Consider the following 24,094-nt stretch of genomic DNA (forward strand, 5'->3'; position numbering starts at 1 on the left):
GCTCTTCTCAAGAGGGGCTCTGACACCCCTGAATCAGCTTTGTCCTTGGTAGGACAGTCCCTCCCTGCTGCCAGTCTCTTCTCATTGGCTCCTTCGACCTGCTATCTCTTCTGAAAGTCTGGTTGATCAAGAGTAGGGGCTCCCCTCACATTGGAGAACTTGCCCTTTACCCCTAGGGCTGTTGCTGCCTGAATGTCTGTGACACAGATCAGGCTCTGAAGATGCTGCTACCTGAGGGGAAGGCCTGATGTACAGATGGGTCTCTCAGCTCCCACAGTCTCTGACCTCCAGGATGAGCTATCCCATCTTCAGGAGTTATTAAGGAAATAGATACCATGAATATCTCCTGAGGATCACTTCAAGGAAAGAAATCCAAATACCATTCTCTTCCAATCCTGTTGAAATTGCTGGCTTTCTCATGGGCAGGTCAGAGGGTGGTCTGGGGTGAGGGAGAGTTTTGTTTTTCTTACCTTTGGTTTTTCTTATCTGGTCTTGATGCCTCAACTTTCATACACCAACCCATAAACAAGATCACTGACTTGAGGTTCCACTGCAGATGAGTGGTGCTAACCTTATCCAGCTCTTATTCTGCCTTGTTTGGTTTAAATAATTTCTTGTCATTTGAAGAATTAAGAAACAAAAACAATCCAGAACAACTGCCTTTTTTTTTCAGGGCAATTCCATTCCTTTGAGATGGAAATTTTGAATATTGCACTGGTAAACTGTGAGAAGCAGTTCTACTGTTTATCAGTGCCAACAAGATGGCCTACAGACCTCCTTCTCACCTCCTCTTGTTGCTTCTTTAATTCCAATTTCTACTTCTTCCTTTATAGTTTTCTATGGGTATGGAGTATATACAGGACACCCTATCTCTTCCAATTGTATATTTTCATCATGACATTTCTATTTAAGGAGTTCATCAAAGCATAATACTTACACACACACACACACACACACAAAACTTCTGAGGATCAAAGGATACTATCAAAAAATGAAAACACAAGCCATAGAATGGAAGAATCTATTTGCATCAGATAAGGGTCCAGTACCAGAATGTACTTTGTTTACAGTGAATGAGAGCAATTGGTAATAGCAATTGGTTCCTTTTGTGGGTGGAAAGAGGGATGGACTAGGAGTTTGGGATTAACAGATGCAAACTATTATACACAGAATGAATGAATAACGTTCCACTAATAGCACAGGGAACTATATTCTATACACTATAGTAATATAAAATGAAAAAGAATCTGAAAAAGTATGTGTGTGTGTGTGTATACGTGCATCTGCACACATGTGCAAGTGGGCTGCCATTCCCTTCTCCAGGGGATCATCCTGACCTAGGGATCAAACCCAGGTCTCCTACATTGCAGGCAGATTCTTTACCATCTGGGAAAGTCCGTATATATATACATATACACACACACATATATATAGTATACATCCTGGAGAAGGGCATGGCAATCCACTTCAGTATTCTTGCCTGGAAAATCACATGGATCGAGAAGCCTGGCAAGCTACAGTCTATAGGATCGCACAGAGTCAAACATGACTGAAGCAACTTAGCCTGCATACATTCATATAGCATATATATATATATATATACATTTCTTTATGAAACTGAATTACTCTGCTGTACATCAGAAAGTAACACAGCATTTTAAGCAACTATACTTCAACAAAATAAATTTTAAAAAACTATATAGTAGTGATAATTGCACAATCTGTGAAGATACTAAAAATCCCTGTTATGTACTCTAAGTGACATATAAATGATATCTCAATGAAGTTACCAAAAAATTAAATGACACAGTGTACACATAATAGAGTACATATATAAAATGTACACATTGAAACTTTACATACAAGTATACATGTAATAAGTGTTGAAAGTGTAGATTTTTGTTGCTTTTATTTATGATGATTGATGATTGATTGACTAGGCAGAAAGTACTAGAAATAGAATGACTAATGAAAGAGACGCCGGCCCCGGCGGCGCAGACACGACGCGGGAGACGCCGGCCTCGGCGCCACGAACCACGCAAAGAGGTGCGGCCGTGAGCAGCTACCCCACGCCTGAGGCCAGGGCCGGCGGCCGAGAGGAGCTACCCCACGTCCAACAGGCGGTGGCTGCGCGGGCCCAGGAGGGCCGAGAGGAGCTACTCCGCGTTCAAGGTCAGGAGGGGCGGCCTTGAGGAGATACCCCTTGTCCAAGGTAAGGTACAGTGGCTGCACTTTGCTGGAGCGGCTGTGAAGAGATTTTCCACGACCAAGGTAAGAGAAACCCAAATAAGACGGTAGGTATTGCTAGGGGGCATCAGAGGGCAGACAAACTGAAATCATAATCACAGGAAACTAGCCGATCTGATCACATGGACCACAGCCGAATGTGGTCCACTGGAGAAGGGAATGGCAAACCACTTCAGTATACTTGCCTTGAGAACCCCATGAACAGTAACAAAGGGAAAAATGATAGGATACTGAATGAGGAATTCCCCAGGTCAGTAGGTGCCCAGTATGCTACTGGAGCTCAGTGGAGAAATAACTATAGAAGGAATGAAGGGATGGAGCAAAAGCAAAACCAATACCCAGTTGTGGATGTGACCAGTGATAGAAGCAAGGTCCGGTGCTGTAAAGAGCAATATTGCATAGGAACCTGGAATGTTAGGTCCATGAATCAAGGCACATTGGAAGTGGTCAAACGGGAGATGGCAAGAGTGAATGTCGACATTCTAGGAATCAGTGAATTAAAGTGGACTGGAATGGGTGAATTTAACTCAGATGACCATTATATCTACTACTGTGGGCAGGAATCCCTTAGAAGAAATGGAGTAGCCATCATGGTCAACAAAAGAGTCTGAAATGCAGTACTTGGATGCAATCTTAAAAATGACAGAATGATTTCTGTTCGTTTCCAAGGCAAACCATTCAATATTACAGTAATCCAGGCCTATGCCCCAACCAGTAATGCTGAAGAAGCCGAAGTTAATCGGTTCTATGAAGACCTACAAGACCTTTTAGAACTAACACCCAAAAAAGATGTCCTTTTCATTATAGGGGACTGGAATGCAAAAGTAGGAAGTCAAGAAACACCTGGAGTAACTGGCAAATTTGGCCTTGGAGCACGGAATGAAGCAGGGCAAAGGCTAATAGAGTTTTGTCAAGAGAACGCACTGGTCATAGCAAACACCCTCTTCCAACAACACAAGAGAAGACTCTACACATGGACATCACCAGATGGTCAACACCGAAATCAGATTGATTATATTCTTTGCAGCCAACATGGAGAAGCTGTATATAGTTAGCGAAAACAAGACCAGGAGCTGACTGTGGCTCAGATCATGAACTCCTTATTGCGAAATTCAGACTTAAATTGAAGAAAGTAGGGAAAACCACTAGACCATTCAGATATGACCTCAATCAAATCCCTTATGATTATACAGTGGAAGTGAGAAATAGATTTAAGGGACTAGATCTGATTGATAGAGTGCCTGATGAACTCTGGACGGAGGTTCGTGACATTGTACAGGAGACAGGGACCAAGACCATCCCCATGGAAAAGAAATGCAAAAAAGCAAAATGGCTGTCTGAGGAGGCCTTACAAATAGCTGTGAAAAGAAGAGAAGCAAAAAGCAAAGGAGGAAAGGAAAGATATAAGCATCTGAATGCAGAGTTCTAAAGAATAGCAAGGAGAGATATGAAAGACTTCCTCAGTGATCAATGCACAGAAATAGAGGAAAACAACAGAATAGGAAAAACAAGAGACCTCTTCAAGAAAATTAGAGATTCCAAGGGAACATTTCATGCAAAGATGGGCTCGATAAAGGACAGAAATGGTATGGACCTAACAGAAGCAGAAGATATTAAGAAGAGGTGGCAGGAATACACAGAAGAACTGTACAAAAAAGATCTTCACGACCAAGATAGTCACGATAACGTGATCACTGACCTAGAGCCAGACATCTTGGAATGCGAAGTCAAGTGGGCCTTAGAAAGCATCACTACTAACAAAGCTAGTGGAGGTGATGGAATTCCAGTTGAGCTATTTCAAGTCTTGAAAGATGATGCTATGAAAGTGCTGCACTCAGTATGCCAGCAGATTTGGAAAACTCAGCAGTGGCCACAGGACTGGAAGAGGTCAGTCTTCATTCCAATCCCAAAGAAAGGCAATGCCAAAGAATGCTCAAACTACCGCACAATTGCACTCATCTCACACGCTAGTAAAGTCATGCTCAAAATTCTCCAAGCCAGGCTTCAGCAGTATGTAAACCGTGAACTCCCAGATGTTCAAGCAGGTTTTAGAAAAGGCAGAGGAACCAGAGATCAAATTGCCAACATCCGCTGGATCATGGAGAAAGCAAGAGAGTTCCAGAAAAACATCTATTTCTGCTTCATTGACTATGCCAAAGCCTTTGACTGTGTGGATCACAATAAACTGTGGAACATTCTGAAAGAGATGGGAATCCCAGACCACCTGACCTGCCTCTTGAGAAACCTGTATGCAGGTCAGGAAGCAACAGTTAGAACTGGACATGGAACCACAGACTGGTTCCAAATAGGAAAAGGTGTACGTCAAGGTTGTATATTGTCACCTTGCTTATTTAACTTATATGCAGAGTACATCATGAGGAACTCTGGGCTGGAAGAGGCACAAGCTGGAATCAAGATTGCTGGGAGAAATATCAATAACCTCAGATATGCAGATGACACCACCCTTATGGCAGAAAGTGAAGAGGAACTCAAAAGCCTCTTGATGAAAGTGAAAGAGGAGAGTGAAAAGGTTGGCTTGAAGCTCAACATTCAGAAAACTAAGATCATGGCATCTGGTCCCATCACTTCATGGGAAATAGATGGAAAAACAGTGGAAACAGTGTCAGACTTTATTTTTGGGGGCTCCAAAATCACTGCAGATGCTGATTACAGCCATGAAATTAAAAGACGCTTGCTCCTTGGAAGGAAAGTTATGACCAACCTTGATAGTATATTAAAAAGCAGAGACATCACTTTGCCAACCAAGATCCGTCTAGTCAAGGCAATGGTTTTTCCCGTGGTCATGTATGGCTGTGAGAGTTGGACTGTGAAGAAAGCTGATTGCCGAAGAATCGATGCTTTTGAACTGTGGTGTTGGAGAAGACTCTTGAGAGTCCCTTATACTGCAAGGAGATCCAACCAGTCCATTCTAAAGGAGATCCATCCTGGATGTTCATTGGAGGGACTGATGCTAAAGCTGAAACTGCAATACTTTGGCCACCTCATGTGACGAGTTGACTCACTGGAAAAGACTCTGATGCTGGGAAAGGTTGGGGGCGGGAGGAGAAGGGGACGACGGAGAATGAGATGGCTGGATGGCATCACCGACTCTGTGGACATGAGTTTGAGTGTACTCCAGGAGTTGGTGATGGACAGGGAGGCCTGGTGTGCTATAATTCATGGGGTCGCGGAGAGTCAGACACGACTGAGCGACTGAACTGAACTGAACTGAATGAAAGAGACCTTCAGGCTAGATTAGGATAAGAATTCCTCCCACCCAAAACCATTAAACTGGTGTCTTTTTTGGTAAGAATCCTGTATATTTCTATCAGGAATTCTAAGTTGTGTTCAGGGGTGTTTCATTTGCCATAAGTGTATCCAATACCCCAGACAGTTCTGTCCCCCTTGACCTTTACCCCTTCAATCAAAACATGTTCCTGAGGAAGCATTCTCTCCACTTAGGGGTTAGATTCTGACTTGATGTAGCCTCACCTCTCAGCATTTTTCCACATTATTTACTTATCTTGAATGAATTAACACAAAATCTATTATTTGATATTCAAATTCTCCATATAAAGTCAAGTGTTTGTTTGGTTTGGGTTTTTTGTTATTGTTGTTGTTATTGTCATTATTCATTTGTTTTGTCTGTTTTTTCATCCAAGTGTAGCCAAGAGGTTAGAAGAGCATATGGCAGAATTATAAGAGTGATTGTCTCTGGGTGATGATGGGATTATATGTAATTTTTCATCTTCTTCCACATAATTTGTGGTATTTTCTAAACGTTCTATAAAGAATCATTATTAAAGACACACTATAAATTAAAAATTACATACTTAAATATTATAAACTAGCCCTAAGATGGTTATCTCCAAAGTGAAGATGGTCCCAAAGATATATCAGAATGTTCACTAAACTAAATGTGTGTGTGAAAAAGAAAGAGTCAGATATGTGTACATTTTGCCTTTGTTGTGGTGCTTCCTGTGGGATTAGGAGGACATTTGTCTTTGCCAATTTCAGATCAAGACTCCAGTCAAATGTTTAATCTAGTCTGCAGATTTAACATGGTGATTTGCATCATTGCTCATATGTCTCTTGAACTTTCCACTCTTGGTGGGATTTTTCCTAGATAAAGAAAACCTGAGTGATTTGTATCACCAAGCCACCACCCATACATTTACAGTCTTGGAAAAAGTTCTGGTCTAGGCAATAATTTAAGTCAGAAATATAACTTAATTAATGCACATCTTTCCCAAGCCCTCAGGGTCATTCCTTGGCACTCACATACAGCAGTGTTTACACAGACTGTTCTGGGGATACAATGGAGAAATCCTTTCAGGAGCAACATCCTCTTCCAATCTCTTAGACAGAGGCTGAGAAAGAACCAGGATAGGGGAGGCTGGTTTCAGTAAGTGTGAAGAAGATGAAAGTGGGATGCTTTCCTAAACGTGTAAGGACAAATGTCAATAATCACAGTGATCTAATTAAGACATCAAGGAAACAGAACTTAATTTGATCAGTAAGAAGTCTTGTAAGACAGAAAATGTCCCAGAAATCACAAACTGAGGCAACTTGAAGGGCTTTGATGGCCTTCAGATGTATTGAGTTGGCCAAAAAGTTCATTTGAGTATATCCGTAAATATGGTATAAAGACCCAAATGAACTTTTTGGCCAACCCAATATTTTAGTCAGCCTACACAATATTATTTTTAAATTAATGCTGCTGCTGCTGCTAAGTCATTTCAGTCGTGTCCGACTCTGTGCGACCCCATAGACAGCAGCCCACAGGCTCCCCCGTCCCTGGGATTCTCCAGGCAAGAACACTGGAGTGGGTTGCCATTTCCTTCTCCAATGTGTGAAAGTGAAAAGTGAAAGTGAAGTCGCTCAGTCGTGTCTGACTCGTAGCGACCCCATGGACTGCAGCCTACCAGGCTCCTCCGTCCATGGGATTTTCTAGGCAAGAGTACTGGAGTGGCTTGCCATTGCCTTCTCCGAAAAATTGGATAATTTGACCTAAAAAACAGATTTCTAGCTTCTTTTAAATAATTTTTTAAAAAATTAAAATACAGAGCGAGCTCTCTTTTGGCAGCAATTACTGGTGTTGTGTAACACCTGTATCCTTTAGACAGTCACAAGACATGCTCTCCAATTCACTTACTTCCTCGTGAATCCCCGCTGTCTCTACCACAATGAAATCCAGTGGTATTTCCATTTATTATCATGATTTTTTCTTACTCCTGGCAGGCTTACATTGTTTATATCACCTGTAGATCCTTTGCAGATGTTGGGTTTGAGACTCTCCCTACTTTGCTCGCACATCCAAACCCCTTCTCTTGACAACTGCCTTACCACAATCATTCCTCTACCGGAATTTTCCTTTGCTTTTGCTCACTGCTGCTTTGTTAAAAGACAGATCCAGGTTCAATCCTAGGCATCTTAAACTTCTGGAAGAATAGAATGCTATGGTATAACTGGATTTGGAATCAGTAAACTCAGACTCAAGTCCCAGTAATAACTGAAACTAACCTGTATTATCAGGAAAATGTAGGTTCAGATCCCAGTTCCTCAATTTTCTAGTTTGAGATCTTGAGCAATGGTTTTAACCTTTCTGAACCTCGTTTTTAGCAGTGAATTGTAAATATTTGTCCTTCCTGCTTCACAAGATTGTCGTGAAAATCAAAAATATTTTAAGACGGTGACAAAACTAAAAGAAGATTCATGACAGTAAACCAATTTAAGATAATTTGATGGGGCATGGGGGTATAAATTATTAAAGCATTTTAGATGGGTTGTTGAAAACTATATCTTACCCAATTTTCCAAATTCTCTATCTGAAATAGCATACAGAATAATAATATACTTTGGAATTTGTTTTATATTTATATTTTAGTTAGTTATTGGCCACACCTCCTGTGGCATGTGGGATCTTAGTTCCCCAACCAGGGACTAGCCCATAACCCTGCAGTGAAAGTGCAGAGTCTTAACTACTGGACCACCAGGGAAGTCCTATTTCTAATTTGTTTTTACCATTTACCCAGTTCTTGGATTGTCTACTAAATATGAAGAAATGTTTTGTGTGTATATGACCCTTCTCCTTAATTTTCCAGAAGTCTCGCCAGCTAAAAATCTGTCTGCCACAATGCCTACAGTACCCACTGTTACAGAAGCTTCTACATACAATTTCTTAACTGACTTGTGACATATATCTCGTATGTGCAACATTTACTTTTTTATGTGTTTATAGATATAACTATGGCATTCTGATCTGTGACCCCTAAAAAAGAGAGATTATAGAGAACCTGGTCACAATACTAATAACTCTTTTCATATTTTAAAACTTTTTCCAAATATGAGAGTAATAGATATTTATTACAAATAATTTGGTTATGGCTGTAACTTTTTGTATTTATTGTAGATTAAACACTGTTAACATTTGATACATTTCCTTCCAGTCTTTCTTCTCTGAGGTTACTTTCTCTTTAGCATCATTTAATTGACTACTTTTTCAAAATTCCTGTTTTAACTTTCTGTATAATATATCATCTTATGGGTATAACATTTTATTTCTTTGATTACAATAGTGAGGCTGCATTTTACTGATTATGGTATTAATATATATGAATTGAAAACAAATTCAGCAAAACAAAAATGTACAACAGAGTAAACATTATCTTCTCATTTTAGTGGAAGTACTTTCAAATTTTGTTTGTATGCAGACACATACATGTGAATAAAAACATTTTCTAAAAATGACTTTATAATACACACTTCTAGCCTACACTTTTCACTTACTGTTAATAACTCATAGGCATCATTCCTATCTACTAGATCTATACCAGTATTTAATGGCTGTATAGTGTTCCACTGTGTGACTGTACTACAATTTATTTAACAACCACCTACCAACGGACTTTGGATTATTCTGTTTTCACTAGCATAAATGTTACTGTAATAAATATCGTATACATACTCTTTATAGACTTTGGTTATTTAAAATAATACTCTTAGCAGTGCATTGCTGAGTCAAAAATTATGCTTTCTCCCAGCCAAATTGCCCCATTATTCATCCCAATTACATTCCCACTGAGAGTAAATGAGAATACCTGATTTCTACATTTTCACCAACGAGGACGGTTTAATCACTGCTAATAATAAGTAACATAATAATACGTCATTATTTTCATTTGTATCTTGTTAATTTGTAATGAGGCTGAACATCTGTTCAAATGCTTCTTGGCAATTTATAGTGCTCCTTGGAAAATTGCATTTCATTTCCTTTAACAATTTTCTATTGGGATAGTGATCTTTTTCTTATTGATTTGTAAGAGCTCTCTCTAGTCCGTAATTTATTTGACAGCTCTCCTGTTGATGGGTAGTTGTTTTCTTCATTTTAGCATTAATATAGTAATGAACAATTTTGTAAGCTGATATTTATATGTCACACATTATCTCTTTTGAATAGATTAAATTAGAATAGATTAAAATACATTGTTAAAATGCTTTCCATAAAAGCCACACCAATTTATACTTCAGCTATCAGATTATGAGATCACCTACCTCATAGCAACCCATTTTATATCCAATCACAGTAATAAAATAGGATGCAGAGAGATAAAGACATAAAGAGCATAGCATACAAGTCACAGAGGGAGAAGACAGTCAATCCTGCTATGGAATTTCTAGAAACCAGGGCAGAAGAGGATTGCAATGATTTGGTAGAATCAACATGGTGAGGTATGTATGAAATCTTTATCTCTTGTAAAGATTTCCCTAAAACAAGCTCCTTCGTGGTTCCTTGAAAATGGGTGACTGCTGCTAATTTAAGACTAAAAGCCTGATTAACTCATTTAACTTCTTACTTTCCTATATTCCACTATTCAATTACTTATTGGACAAATTACCTGCTTCTCTTAGAAATGCTAAATCCCAGTGAAACCAAGGAAAAAGAACACTGCCCAAATATTGGGCCATTTCCTGGTGATAACGTAAAAACAGTGACTCCTAAGACGAGGCTTGGGTGACAAGATGTAGTCATAGCCCTGCATTTTGTCAATCAAAGGACAGAAGAGTGTTTCAGACAACAGCTTAAGCCTTTGAAAACATGCAAATTTTACTCATCAGTAAGTAAACAAACAAAAAAAAACTTTGCAAACCCAAGGTTTCAAACTCAAATCAATGCTATTTCAAAGAAACAAAAACTAAGCAATTTCTTGGTTCTAAGATCTTTTCCCATGAACTCCAATCACATTCCCTGTCATAAATTACAGCAAGTGGAGGAATGGCAGTGGCAGAAAGAACACAAGCAGGATGGTAATGTCTAGTGCAGAGAGCTGATAAGGAGTGCCTAATTAATGGTTCTGAAGTGCTTTCAAAGGTATAAAATCCTATAATAATATTAAATAGCACCATCATCATCCAGTTAAGGCAATTAACAGCCTGTTTTTCTTCTTTCAAACACAGGTGATCACACAAAAACAACCCTAACAAACTAAAGCCAGTTATACATATATCTTTAGTTTTAAATATATATATATATACATATTTATATAAAAGCAGTTATATGTATTAAAAGCTGCTGCTGCTGCTAAGTCGCTTCAGTCATGTCTGACTCTGTGTGACCCATAGACAGTAGCCCACCAGGCTCCCCCATCCCTGGGACTCTCCAGGCAAGAACACTGGAGTGGGTTGCCATTTCCTTCTCCAATGCATGAAAGTGAAAAGTGAAAGTGAAGTCGCTCAGTCGTGTCCGACTCTTCACGACCCCACCAAGCTCCTCCGTCCATGGAACTTCCCAAGCAAGAGTACTAGAGTGGGTTTCCTAACCAAGGATCAAACCCACTTCCCTTCCCTTCCACCAAGGAAGTCTCTCAAGTCTGATTATTAATGATACTGCTCTGTTGTGTCTCTTTCCATTGGGTTCTTAGTCTTTATTTATTCTCCCCTTATGAAATCTTACTCGCTCCTGGGATATTTTTTATAATTTCGATGACTTCTAAATCATTTTATTAACTCAGGCCTCTTTTCCAAGCTACACACACATGCTCCCTAACGCTAATTGGCCAGTTTCACCAGAGGTCCCATAGATAGCTCAGCCTCTCAAACTCAAAGACCAGCTGGCAAGACTCCTCCACTCCCATCAAAACTGCTTGTTTTTCTTCTTATGTCACCAGCCTGAGTCACTCATGTGCTAAAGGTCAGCTGGCCTCTCTCTTTTCCCTCCTCCTTCCTTTCCCTTCCACATTCATTTCTGTTGATCCAGGTTTTAGAATCTCTGTTTTATCTGTAACACTTATTTAGGACGTTGGTTTAAGTACTCCCCAGTGTCTGGTAGAACCATCACTTTAGCTTAACAATTGCAATCCCCAGACTCTTTTTTTATTCATACATGGACAAGTCTGCCAGCAGGCTGTTTCAGAAATGATAATATAATCACATTACTGTTCTTCTTAAAGTTTTTATTGACTTCCCATAACCAATAGTACAAGGCTGTTTCTGGACAAGGCAATGGCAACCCACTCCAGTACTCTTGCCTGGAAAATCCCATGGGTGGAAGAGCCTGGTAGGCTGCAATCCATGGGGTCACTAAGAGTCGGACATGACTGAGTGACTTCACTTTCACTTTTCACTTTCATGCATTGGAGAAGGAAATGGCAACCCACTCCAGTACTCTTGCCTGGAGAATCCCAGGGGCGAGGTAGCCTGGTGGGCTTCCGTCTATGGGGTCACACAGAGTTGGAAATGACTGAAGCGACTTAGCAGCAGCAGCAGCAGCATACTTGTCAAAGTAGGAGAACAGACATATTTAAGATGGTGTTTGCTTGATTTATAATTTTAAAATATTTAACTTATGGTATGTGAACCTCTATTTGCACTCTTGCCTTATGCTCAAAAATTGGAAAGGTGGACTTGACTCTGAGGTGTCCAGTTACTCTGGTTTCTCCCCTTGTCTCTACAGATTTGCCTATTTTGAACATTTCATATAATAGCACATATATATTCAATATGTGGCCTTTTGTGTCTTCTTCCATTAGCATAATATCTCTGAGATTCATCTAAATTTTAGCAGGTATCAGTATTTAATTCCTTTATATGACTTGATAGTATGGATATACCACATACTTTTTGTGAATTATGCATAATACTGCTAAGAACATTTGTGTACAAGTTTTTGTATGGACATACATTTACGAATCTCTTGGGTATATACTTAAGAGAGGAATTTCTGGATCATGTGGGAACTCTATGTTTAGCATTTGACAACTGTCAAATCTTATCTAAAATGTATATCATTTTACATTCCTACCAGCAATACATGAAAGCTCTTATTTCTATACATCTTTGCCAGCATTTGTTATTGTTCATCTTTCTCATTATAGTCATTGTAATAGGGGCAAAGTGGTATTTCTCCTGTTTTTGATTTACATTTTACCAATAACTAATGATCTCAACGGAGAAGGCAATGGCAAGCCACTCCAGTACTCTTGCCTAGAAAATCCCATGGACGGAGAGCCTGGTAGGCTGCAGTCCATGGGGCTGCTACGAGTCAGACATGACTGAGCGACTTCACTTTCACTTTTCACTGTCACACATTGGAGAAGGAAATGGCAACCCACTCCAGTGTTCTTGCCGGGAGAATCCCAGGGACGGGGGAGCCTGGTGGGCTGCCATCTATGGGGTCACACAGAGCCGGACACGACTGAAGTGACTTAGCAGCAGCAGCAATGATCTCAAACCCTTTTTCATGTGCTTACTGGCAATTTGTACATCATGTTAGAAGAAAATTACTTTGAATCCTTTACCCATTTTTAAAAGAATTATTTGTCTTCTTATGTTTGATAGTAGGAGTTCTTTATATACTCTGGTTGAATATGTCATTGTATGGGATACAAGTCCCTTATTAAATTTATGATTTGCAAATATTTTATTCCATTGGGTGGGCTATCTTTTCACTTTCTTAACTGATGTCCTTTGAAGTACAAAAGATTTAATGTTGATAAAGTCTTTATTTTTCCTTTTGTCATTTTTGCTTTTTGTGTTATATCTGAGAAAACTTTACCTCATCCAAAATTATGAAAATTTACTCCTATGTTTTCTACCAAGAGTTTTATAGTTTTAGTACTTATATTTAGTTCTGTGATCCATTCTGAATTAATATTTGCTTGAGTTGTGAGTTAGAGTTCCAAATTTATTCTTTTATATGTGGACATCCACCTTTCCCAGCACTGTTTGTTAAAAAGATTATTCTTTCTCCCTATTGAATTGTCTTGGCACCATTGTAAAAAATCAATTGACCATAAATGTAAGGGTTTATTTCTGAACTCTCATTTTAATTTCATTGATCTATATATGTAGGTTTATAATAATAACATACTTTTTTTTTTTTTCTTAGTACTGTTGCTTTGCAGTAACTTGAAATCAAGAACTGTGAGTTACAACTTTGGTCGAAAGATTGTTTTGACTTTCTTGGTAATTTTCATTTTTTTAAGATTTATTTATTTAGTTCTGGTTGTTCTGGGTCTTCATTGCTGCGTGCAAGCTTTCTCTATTTGTGGCTAGCAGGGGCTACTCTGATATTGTGATGCACAGACTTCTCACTGCAGTGGCTTCTCTTGTGGCAGGACACAGGCTGTAGGCATGTGGGCTTCAGTAGTTGCAATGCAGAGGCTCAGTGATTGTGGCTCATAGGTTCTAGAGCAGTAGTTGAGGTGCATGGGGCATAGCTGCTCTGCAGCATATGGGAATTCCCCAGACCAGGGATCAAACCAGATTGGCAGGCAGAGTCTCAACTATGAGACCATCAGGGAAGTCCCCTGTAATTTCCATTTCTTACAAATCTTACTATCAGCTTGTCATTTCTGAAAGAAAAGGCAGCTTAGATATTGATAACAATTGTGTTCTATTTCTAGATAAATATGGGGAGTATTGTCATCTTAAAAATATTAAGTCACTCAAGGAATGTACATGGGATATCTTTCCATTTATTTTGGCCTTCTTTAATTTCATTAATAATACTTAATATCACAAGTCCTACATTTTTGTTAAAATTCTTTCTAAACATTTTCTTTCTGATGCTATTATAAATTGAATTGCTTTTTTTAAATTTCATTTTTCAACTGCTCACTGCTATTGTATAGACATGCAATTGATATTTGTATATTGATGTTGTACTCTGTAGCATTAATTTGTTTATTAATTCAATTTTAAATGGATTCTTTAGGATTTTATACACACAAAATTATGTCATCAGCAAATAAAGACAGTTTTACTTCTTTATTCCAATCTGGATGCCTTTGGATTTATTTTTCTTATCTAATTTCTCTGGATAGAACTACAGCACAATATTGAATAGAAATAATGAGAGCAGAATTTTATCTTTTCTTGATTGTAGGGAGGAAGGTCTTTTACTATTAAGTATAATATTCAGTTCAGTCGCTCAGTCATGTCCAACTCTTTGCAACCCCATGAACCGCAGCATGCCAGGCCTTCCTATCCATCACCAAGTCCCAGAATCCACCCAAACCCATGTCCATTGAGTCGGTGATGCCACCCAACCATGTCATCCTCTGTCATACCCTTCTCCTCCTGCCCTCAATCTTTCCCAGCATCGGGGTCTTTTCAAATGAGTCAGCTCTTCCCATCAGGTGGTCAATAAGTATTTGAGTTTCAATAAAGTATTGAACTTCAATAAACTTCAAGAAAGTATTGGAGTTTCAGCTTCAACATAAGTCCTTCCAATGAACACCCAGGATTGATCTCCCCTAGGATGGACTGGTTGGATCTCCTTGCAGTCCAAGGGATTCTCAACAGTCTTCTCCAACATCACAGTTCAAAAGCATCAATTCTTCCATGCTTAGCTTTCCTTATAGTCCAACTCTCACATCCATACATAACTACTGGAAAAACCATAGCCTTGACTAGACGGACCTTTGTTGACAAAGTAATGTCTCTGCTTTTTAATATGCTGTCTAGTTTGGTCAGAACTTTCCTTCCAAGGAGGAAGCATCTTTTAATTTCATGGCTGCAATCACCATCTGCAGTGATTTTGGCGCCCAGAAAAATAAAGTCAGTCACTGTTTCCACTGTTTCCCCATCTATTTGCCATGAAATGATGGGACCAGATGCCATGATTTTAATTTTCTGAATGTTGAGCTTCAAGCCAACCTTTTCACTCTCCTCTTTCACTTTCATTGAGAGGCTCTTCAGTTCTTCTTCACTTTCTGCCATAAGGGTGGTGTCATCTGCATATCTGAGGTTATTGATATTTCTCCTGGCAATCTTGATCCCAGCTTGTGCTTCCTCCAGCCCAGCGTTCCTCATGATGTACTCTGCATATAAGTTAAATAAGCAGGGTGACAATATACAGCCTTGATGTACTCCTTTTACTATTTGGAACCAGTCTGTTGTTCCATGTCCAGTTCTAACTGTTGCTTCCTGACCTGCATATAGGTTTCTCAAGAGGCAGGTCAGGTGATCTGGTATTCCCATCTCTTTCAGAATTTTCCACAGTTTCTTGTGATCCACACAGTCAAAGGCTTTGGCATAGTCAATAAAGCAGAAATAGATATTTTTCTAGAACTCTCTTGCTTTATTGATGATCCAGTGGATGTTGGCAATTTGATCTCAGGTTTCCCTGCCTTTTCTAAAACCAGCTTGAACATCTGGAATTTCTCGGTTCATCTATTGTTGAAGCCTGGCTTGGAGAATTTTAAGCATCACTTTACTAGCATGTGAGCTGAGTGCAATTGTGTGGTAGTTTGAGCATTCTTTGGCATTGCCTTTCTTTGGGATATAATACTAGTTGTAAGATTGTTGTAGGTGCCCTTTATCAGGTTGAGACAGTCCTATTCCTAGTTTGTTGAGACTTTGACCATTAAAAAGTGTTGGCTATTATCAAGTGCTTTTTATACATCTATTGAAATAATCATATGTTTTTTCCCTTTATTCCATTAATATGTTGCTGTGTTACATTGATTTTTTTTCATATGCATGACCAACCAGTCTTTCATTCCTGGAATAAATCTTACTTAGTCATGGAGTATGATCCTTTTTATATGTTGCTTAATTTGGTTTGCTAGTATTTTGTTGGCAATTATAGTGGCCATATTAATAAGACATATCAAGCTATAGTTCTTGTTTCCCCAGTATCAGGATAATAATACCCTCTTCATAGACTGAACTGGAAAGTGTTTCTTTCTCTTTTATTTTTTGGAAGATTTTGTGAAAAATTAGTGTTAATTCTTCTTTTTTGCTAGAATACAACAGGTAGCTACCTGGCCTGGGCTCTTCTTTGTGGTAAGTCTGTTGATAACTAATTCAATATTTTTATTGTTAAAAGTCTATTCAGATTTTGTTTTTTGAGTCATTTCCAGTATTTTGTGCCTAGGAATTTGTCTAGTTTATCTATATTATCTAATAGTTTAGTGGAATTAATATCTAGTTTATTTCAACACTGTACAAAACTTCACTTCTATAGAGCTAGTCTCCTTTGTCCTCTTATTGTAAAACACATTACATCTTTATATATTATAAGCTCATCAATATAGTTTTATGCTTATAGCTTGCACATGTCTTTTAAGTCAGGTAGGAGGAAAAGAAAGTAAGTATAAACAAAAAATACACGTAAACTGCTTTTTATATTGTAGCAGTGCTCTTTATTTTTTGGTGCAAATTCAAGTCACTGTCTAGTTCCTTTTATTTCAGTCTGAAAGACTTCCTTTAGTAACTTAAATAAGGAAAGGTCTGTCAGTGATAGATTCTCTCAGATTTTTAACCTGGTGATATCTAGTGATGTGTGTCAGTTGTGTCTGACTCTGTGACCCCATGGACTGTAGCCCACCAGGTTCCTCTGTCTAGAGGATTCCGCAGGCAAGCATACTGGAGTGCGTTGCCATTTCCTTCTCCAGGTAATGTCTTAATTTATCCTTATTTTTGAAGAACAGTTTTGCTGGATATAGAATTCTAAGTTGACAGTCTTTTTCTTTCAGTATTTTATATTATTCCACTGCTTTTTGGCCTCCGTGGTTTCTGATGAGAAACTACCTATCAATATAAATACATACATAACATGATGATTTTCTCTTGCTGCTTTCAAGATCTGATATTTTACAATTTGACTATAATTTGCTTCAAAGTGAACCTCTTTGAATCTATTCTACTTGAAATTCATTGAGATTCTTGAGTATTCCCATGTTCCATCAAATATGGAAAGTTTTCAGCCATTTTTTTCTTCAATTATTCTTTCTGTCCCTTTCTGCTGCTCCTTTCTTTCTCAGATTCTCATTATGTGTATATTGGTATACTTGATACTGTCTCATCAAAGTTCTGCTAATTTTTCTTCATTTTTCCTTTCTATTTTCAGATCAAATAATCTCATTTGTTCAGTTCGGTTCAGTCGCTCAGTCGTGTCCAACTCTTTGAGACCCCACAGACTGCAGCATGCCAGGCCTCCCTGTCCATCACCATCTCCCAGAGTCCACCCAAACTCATGTCCATTGAGCCGGTGATGCCATCCAACCATCTCATCCTCTGTCATCCCCTTCTCCTCCTGCCCTCAATCTTTCCCAGCATCAGGGTCTTTTCAAATGAGTCAGCTCTTCACATCATGTGGCCAAAGTATTGGAGTTTCAGCTTCAACACCAGTCCTTCCAATGAATATTCAGGACTGATCTCCTTTAGGATGGACTGGTTGGATCTCCTTCCAGTCCAAGGGACTCTCAAGAGTCTTCTCCAATACCACAGTTCAAAAGCATCAATTTTTCGGTGCTCAGCTTTCTTTATAGCCCAACTCTCACATCCATACATGACTACTGCAAAAACCATAGCCTTGACTAGACAGACCTTTGTTGACAAAGTAATGTCTCTGCTTTTTAATATGCTGTCTAGGTTGGTCATAACTTTCCTTCCAAGGAGGAAGCATCTTTTAATTTCATGACTGCAATCAGCATCTGCAGTGATTTTACAGCCCCTCAAAATAAAGTCAGCCACTGTTTCCCCATCTGTTTGCCATGAAGTGATGGATTGGATGCCATGATCTTAATTTTCTGAATGTTGAGTTTTAAGCCAACTTTTTCACTCTCCTCTTTCACTTTCATCAAGAGACTCTTTAGTTCTTCACTTTCTGCCATAAGGGTAGTGTCATCTGCATATCTGAGGTTATTGATATTTTTCCTGGCAATCTTGATTCCAGCCTGTGCTTCTTCCAGCCCAGTGTTCCTCATGATGTACTCTGCATATAAGTTAAATAAGCAGGGTGACAATATACAACCTTTGGCCAGCTAATGGCTGAAAACTTCTTTTAAAATAATAATAATAATGCCCTCAGCCAATAAGTTCCAGACTTTGCTGAGGGGATTTCTGTGTATAGAGGAGCACACCTTCAATTTGCCAGCTGTTTACAACTCTTAATTTTCACCCCCTGCTTGTGCAGAGGCTCAATGTCAGTAATAGGTGAGAGATTGGGGCTTTCTCAGGTCTTTCCCGAGAAAATGCATACCTCTGTGCATGTGTATGGCTTTTATATTTCCAGGAATATGTGATCTTTTGAAAGTCTCAATGGAAATCTCATTCCACAACACTGAAAAAGACCTGAAATTGTTAATTCTATGGGGCTAGAAGTTTGTACAATTACAAGAGAAATAACCCACCTTCTAGGATTTTTTTCCTAAGTGCAACTTTTCATATCTTGATCACTAGTTATTTAGTTCTCTCCTACCTACTTTTATATCATCATCTATAGACCCACAGATTCATTGCTGATAGTCAGCATGAATATGATCATCAGAAACCTGTACTGATATTTCAGTCCTGATGACTGGATTTACCTTGCTAAGGCACAAAGTAGATAATGCAGTAAATTAACCAACCACTAGGATGGAAACAAAACTAGGGCATCTTAAGTGAAAAGAGAGCATCCACAAAGATAAATTTTATGGAGGGTTATAACTAGAGGTGAAGGTTATAAACTTAGGTTTCAAAAGTCATGGGATAAAATCTGACTATACCACTTGCCCCTGGAGAAGGAAATGGCAACCCACTATAGGACTCTTGCCTGGAAAATCCCATGGACAGAGGAGCCTGGTAGGCTACAGTCCATAGGGTAGCAAAGAGTCGGACACGACTGAGCGACTTGTCAAAATGTACCACTCGCCAGCTCTGTGACTTGAAGAGACACTCTTCTACTCAAAACCTCTGCTTTCCTTGTAAGTGGAAGTAATGTCACTTCATCAAGATATTTTGCAGATTAAGTGAGCTGGTTATATATAACACTTAGTGTACTGTGCTACTCAGCAAATGGTATTATTAAATATCCTCATTGAATATCCTCAGAAAATGATATTAGGTAGTAACTAGAATAATCCAAGTCCTAAACAGATCAACTATAGTTACATAAATATGTTTCAGCTTTGAAAAACAAGGTATGTTTCAAAAATGAGACTGTCACCTATAGGTAATCTTGCATCTCCCACCAGAGACATTTCCCAAGCTGACTGATATCCATAAATCTCCCCCAGGTGTTCCACATGCTATCCTCCTATATAAATCATGGACTTCTGGGGAACATGCTATTCACATGCATTCTTACTATCAACATTCACTGGGCACATATCAGGCATTAATTTAGCACTGAAGGGTGAAGGGTGATGAATGAGCAGATAGGGTCCCTAACATCATAGAGATGAAATTCCAACAGGGGATGAAGGCGGGTTCTGGTGATTCCATTACAGCATTAAAGACTAATGCTAAAAAACCTAAGATGACATTTAAAAGACTAAAAAACTAAAAAACCTAATATGACATTTCCTTGATGCTCTCACAGTTCAAATTCTGCACTGATCCAGATTTCACCCAGATTTTACCTCCCATTCACTGGGATTTGAAAATCAGAGTGAAGATCATGTGGTACATGCTCTATTTCTGCTGTTCCTGCCAGAGGTTTGGGGTATTCTGAAATCTGTTTAGAAAAGATCCCAGTATCCTGTCCTTAGGTTTATGTGTTTTCAAGAAATAGAAATGCTCGTTTTGGTGGAAGAGATGACTGCAGAGGCAATGTGATCCTGAAGTTGGCAATGGTGGCATCAGATTCCTGAATCCTAGTTTTGTATAGTGACAGAGATGTAATAGTAAATTTTGTTCTGTTGTTCTGAGCATTATCTCAGAAGCTCTGTCGGCTCCCCAGCACCTGCAAGATTTCACATGCCACCTAAAACAAATATGAAATCCCTTTCTGCTTGAACCAGCTGAAATGGATCATTACTGAATCCAGACCAATGGAGGGAAACAAATAATAGGAACATAAACAACACAAGCATTGATTGTAATATATAAAATAAAGATAGAGTGATGTAAGGTGAGGAAAGATTTTTCACACAGAGTGGTCAAAAGGTCTTCTTGATGAAATGAACCAAAGCAGAGCCCTCATACAAAAAAGCTAAGGCAAGATTTGGACAGTTCCAGGACCAGCAAATAGTCATAACACAGGCCCAAATGTGGAGTTTATTGCATCCAGTCTTCAGAAAGAAGAGTAGCATGATTACAGATTTGGGGGAAATGTCACAAGGCGAAACTAGAAAATTTAGCAGGGATTACAGCTTCTCAAAGTGTGGTCCCAGGACTGGTACTAGTCTGCAAACTGCTTGCTTAGGATACATGATAGGGAATTCCCTAATGGTCCAGTGGTTAGGATACCAAGCTTTTTCTGCTGAGGGCCCAGGTTTCATTCCTGATTGGGAAACTAAGATACCACAAGCAATTTGGTCAAATAAATAAATTAACTAAAATAAAGGATCCATGATAAGTACAAAATTTAAGAGTAAATGTTTAGAAATATTGTAGGAATTTGGTATTGCTACAACATTGAAGCAACATTTTGCCACATTTAATAAAATTATCTCCAGTCCAAAACAGACTGGAAATTAAAAACAAAACTGGTCTTTGAGATAGTTTAAGAAGCATTGTCCTCCGTGTCCAATCTCTCAAACTTTTTCTGTAAAGAGCCAGGCACTAAATGTTTTAAGCTTTGTGGGATCCTAGGGTCGGACACAACTGAGCCACTTCACTTTCACTTTTCACTTTCACACATTGGAGAAGGAAATGGCAACCCACTCCAGTGTTCTTGCCTGGAGAATCCCAAGGACGGCGGAGCCTGGTCGGCTGCCATCTATGGGGTCGCACAGAGTCAGACACGACTGAAGCGACTTAGCAGCGGCAGCAGCAGGGTCTCTGTTGCACCATTCAATTCTGTTATGATAGCACAAAAGCAGTGTGGACCATATATCAGCAGAGGGGTTTGGCTGGGTCTAATAAAAATTTATCTATAAAAAAAAAAAGTCATGGTGATCAGATTTAGTCTGTGATGCCTAGTTTGTCAACCCTATTCCAGGCCACAGGAAGAAGATTGAGCTTGACTCTAAAATCAACAAAACCCATTTAATGAAGGATTCCCTCACCCTTGCCCCTTTCTCATCACTGTCTACTTGTGTGTGTGTAAAGTCTTTACATCGCTGACTCTAAATCAGAAAGGACTTTGAAGCTCCTCTCACTTCAATTCAGTGTTCTTCTCATAGCAACTATGACAGATGGAGCCTCTGCTTACAGAACTGGTGTCTACAAGCAGGATCCATTTGACTCTCACCTGCATCCCCAAGAAATGATAATGACACCATTGACCTTGCATTAGCCTGGTGAGCAACTGACAGACCCAAGAGGCCACAGCCTTCCATTCTCCAAGGCCTCACAGTAAGTTTCCATTCATCTGAGTTCTGAAATCACCTCCAGGGCCCAATATTTTGAGTTATACCATGCCATTTTTCTTTTCCACATAGTTACATTTCTGTCCACAGGTACTCTTGTGAGCACTGTCCATCACTGGCTCATTTGTTGTGTCTGAAATGGTTGTATGGGACAAGCAGCCACCACATGTGTAGCCATGTTTACCCCTGGGCTCCAACACTGTCATGAGCAGAAAGGCCTTCTGCATTTGCATGCCTCATTCACACAGCACCCACTTTATAAACCCAACCCAACACCCATACAGTGGGTCACCTTATATTCTCCACACACAGAACACAGACCACTGTGTGTGCGAGAACATGCACTCCAACAGCAGGTCTCTCACATGGAGAGCAGAGCTGAAGCAGCCCTTTCTGAAATCTCTCTTATTTAAGATTTCTTTCATTGACCCATAACAAATTTAATAGCTAAAACTTTGCTCTTGCAAGTTTCCTTAAAATATTCCTTCTGAGCCTACCACCGTTTATCTTGGCAGCAGGTAGCTTGAAGAGTTTTGGAAAGTCTCAGTTTGGCATAGCCTCAGAGCTACTGGCACATTAAAGATTAATAAAGAGCATTGAACTGAGTTCAGGACACTGAAACGTGATCCTTCACCATGAAATGTGCAAGATTCTTTGTTTGCAATGAACAAAACCAAAGCCAAAAAGGGCCAACCGTGACAAGCTAGGATCGGAAACAATCAGGAACTTTGTGTGTCTTTCATTGGTCAATTGATGGATAGCAATCAATACCCCTGCTCAGCCCTACTCTTCCTAAACATTCTCAGGAATTTAAGATGGGCCTGGAAGTCCAACCCCCAGCACCGGGTATTTACTGAGCTAGCAGAACCATAGAGAAAGTGCAACTGCAGCTGCCCTCTTCCAGTATAAGAGTGATTTAGAACAAATTCCCAAGTTAGCAGCTTCTCCAAGGAAAGCTGAGATAAAGCAAGGCATTTCCAAACATTTGGGATTTGTTTGAGTAAGACAGAACACTTGTGTCTGATTGAATATTAACCCAGGAGGAAAAATACACTTTCTGCATGCACAGGCAAGGGGCTGGTGGCAGAATACACAAGACATTGATGACGAAAATAAAAACGAAACAAGCACGTACAGCACACCTATTGGTTCAAAGGAGGAATCTGTTTGTAATCAACCTCAGGACACTTGGACACAGGCAGCAAATACTGAGACAGATCAACAGAGGCAAATATTGAAAAATGTATCCTGAATTCTGGAAAAGCACTGGCGGACTCCACATGTGTGCTGGGTAATACCCAGTGTCTATTTGCAATCCCCTCAAGCCCTCCAGAAAAATCACAGGCAAACCCTATGCTCTGCAAATCAGAGGTCTGAAGCAGAGCACTTACTTAGCATGTTGGAAGCTCTCGCTTCCACACCAACAGAAACATTAAAGAAAAAAGAGAGAGAAAAGAAAATTCTGACCTTACCGAAAAGGCAAAGCAGGGACGGTGAATATGTTCACTTTAGCCCACTCTGTGCTTTCTCTTGCATTCGGTCAGTGTTCTAAGGCTATTGAGGAGAGTTCCTGGGGTTTTCGGATCTTCCTTCAAGAGTTTTAATCACTGGCTTCCCCAGACCGGGTTTAACAAACACCGCTGTGTTCTGTCAATATTTGTATGCAGCACCACTTTGGGCAACCAGCCAACACAGAGTTTCAAGAGGCAAGGGGAGAAAACTGACACCCTAACAAACATGCTTCCCTCTTTTGTGTCTAATAAGGTGGTGCTCAAAGTGTCATCTTTGATGATGACAGCAACTAAAGATACCCTCTTTGGGGGACTTTCTCCATTGCCTCCCAACCCCTGGCTGGGCTGCCCGAACTGGGTTCCGCAAAGTTTGTTTTCTGTCTCTCTGCCCTGAAGTTCTCCACACAATCACCCGGCTTCCCTCTCCACCAGCTGCACTTTAAATGTATTTTAATTGGCTGGAATGTCGAAAGAATCCATTTGGCAGTCGTTTACATGTGAAGCACGCCCAGGGCAGCTGAAAGAGGCCCCAGAAGCAGCCGATTACTTCATCAAAAGCTGTAGTTTGAATACCATTGACTCCTACATAAC

The 24,094-nt window shown here is 39.5% G+C and overlaps 1 protein-coding gene across 1 annotated transcript in view; it reads right to left on the reverse strand.

Annotated features, from left to right (window-relative positions):
• NCKAP5 (NCK associated protein 5) overlaps positions 1-23,683 on the reverse strand; it is a 1,221,671-nt gene extending 1,197,988 nt beyond the window's left edge. Inside the window, exon 1 of the mRNA XM_088828971.1 lies at positions 23,465-23,683. The gene's annotated coding sequence lies outside the window, so the exon portion shown is untranslated. The remainder of the gene's footprint in view (positions 1-23,464) is intronic.
• Positions 23,684-24,094: the final 411 nt, after the last annotated feature.

This window comes from Moschus berezovskii, chromosome 2 (assembly GCF_049115385.1).
Source record: "Moschus berezovskii isolate FMDL1 chromosome 2, NW_MosBer_1.0, whole genome shotgun sequence".
NCBI lineage: Eukaryota > Metazoa > Chordata > Mammalia > Artiodactyla > Moschidae > Moschus > Moschus berezovskii.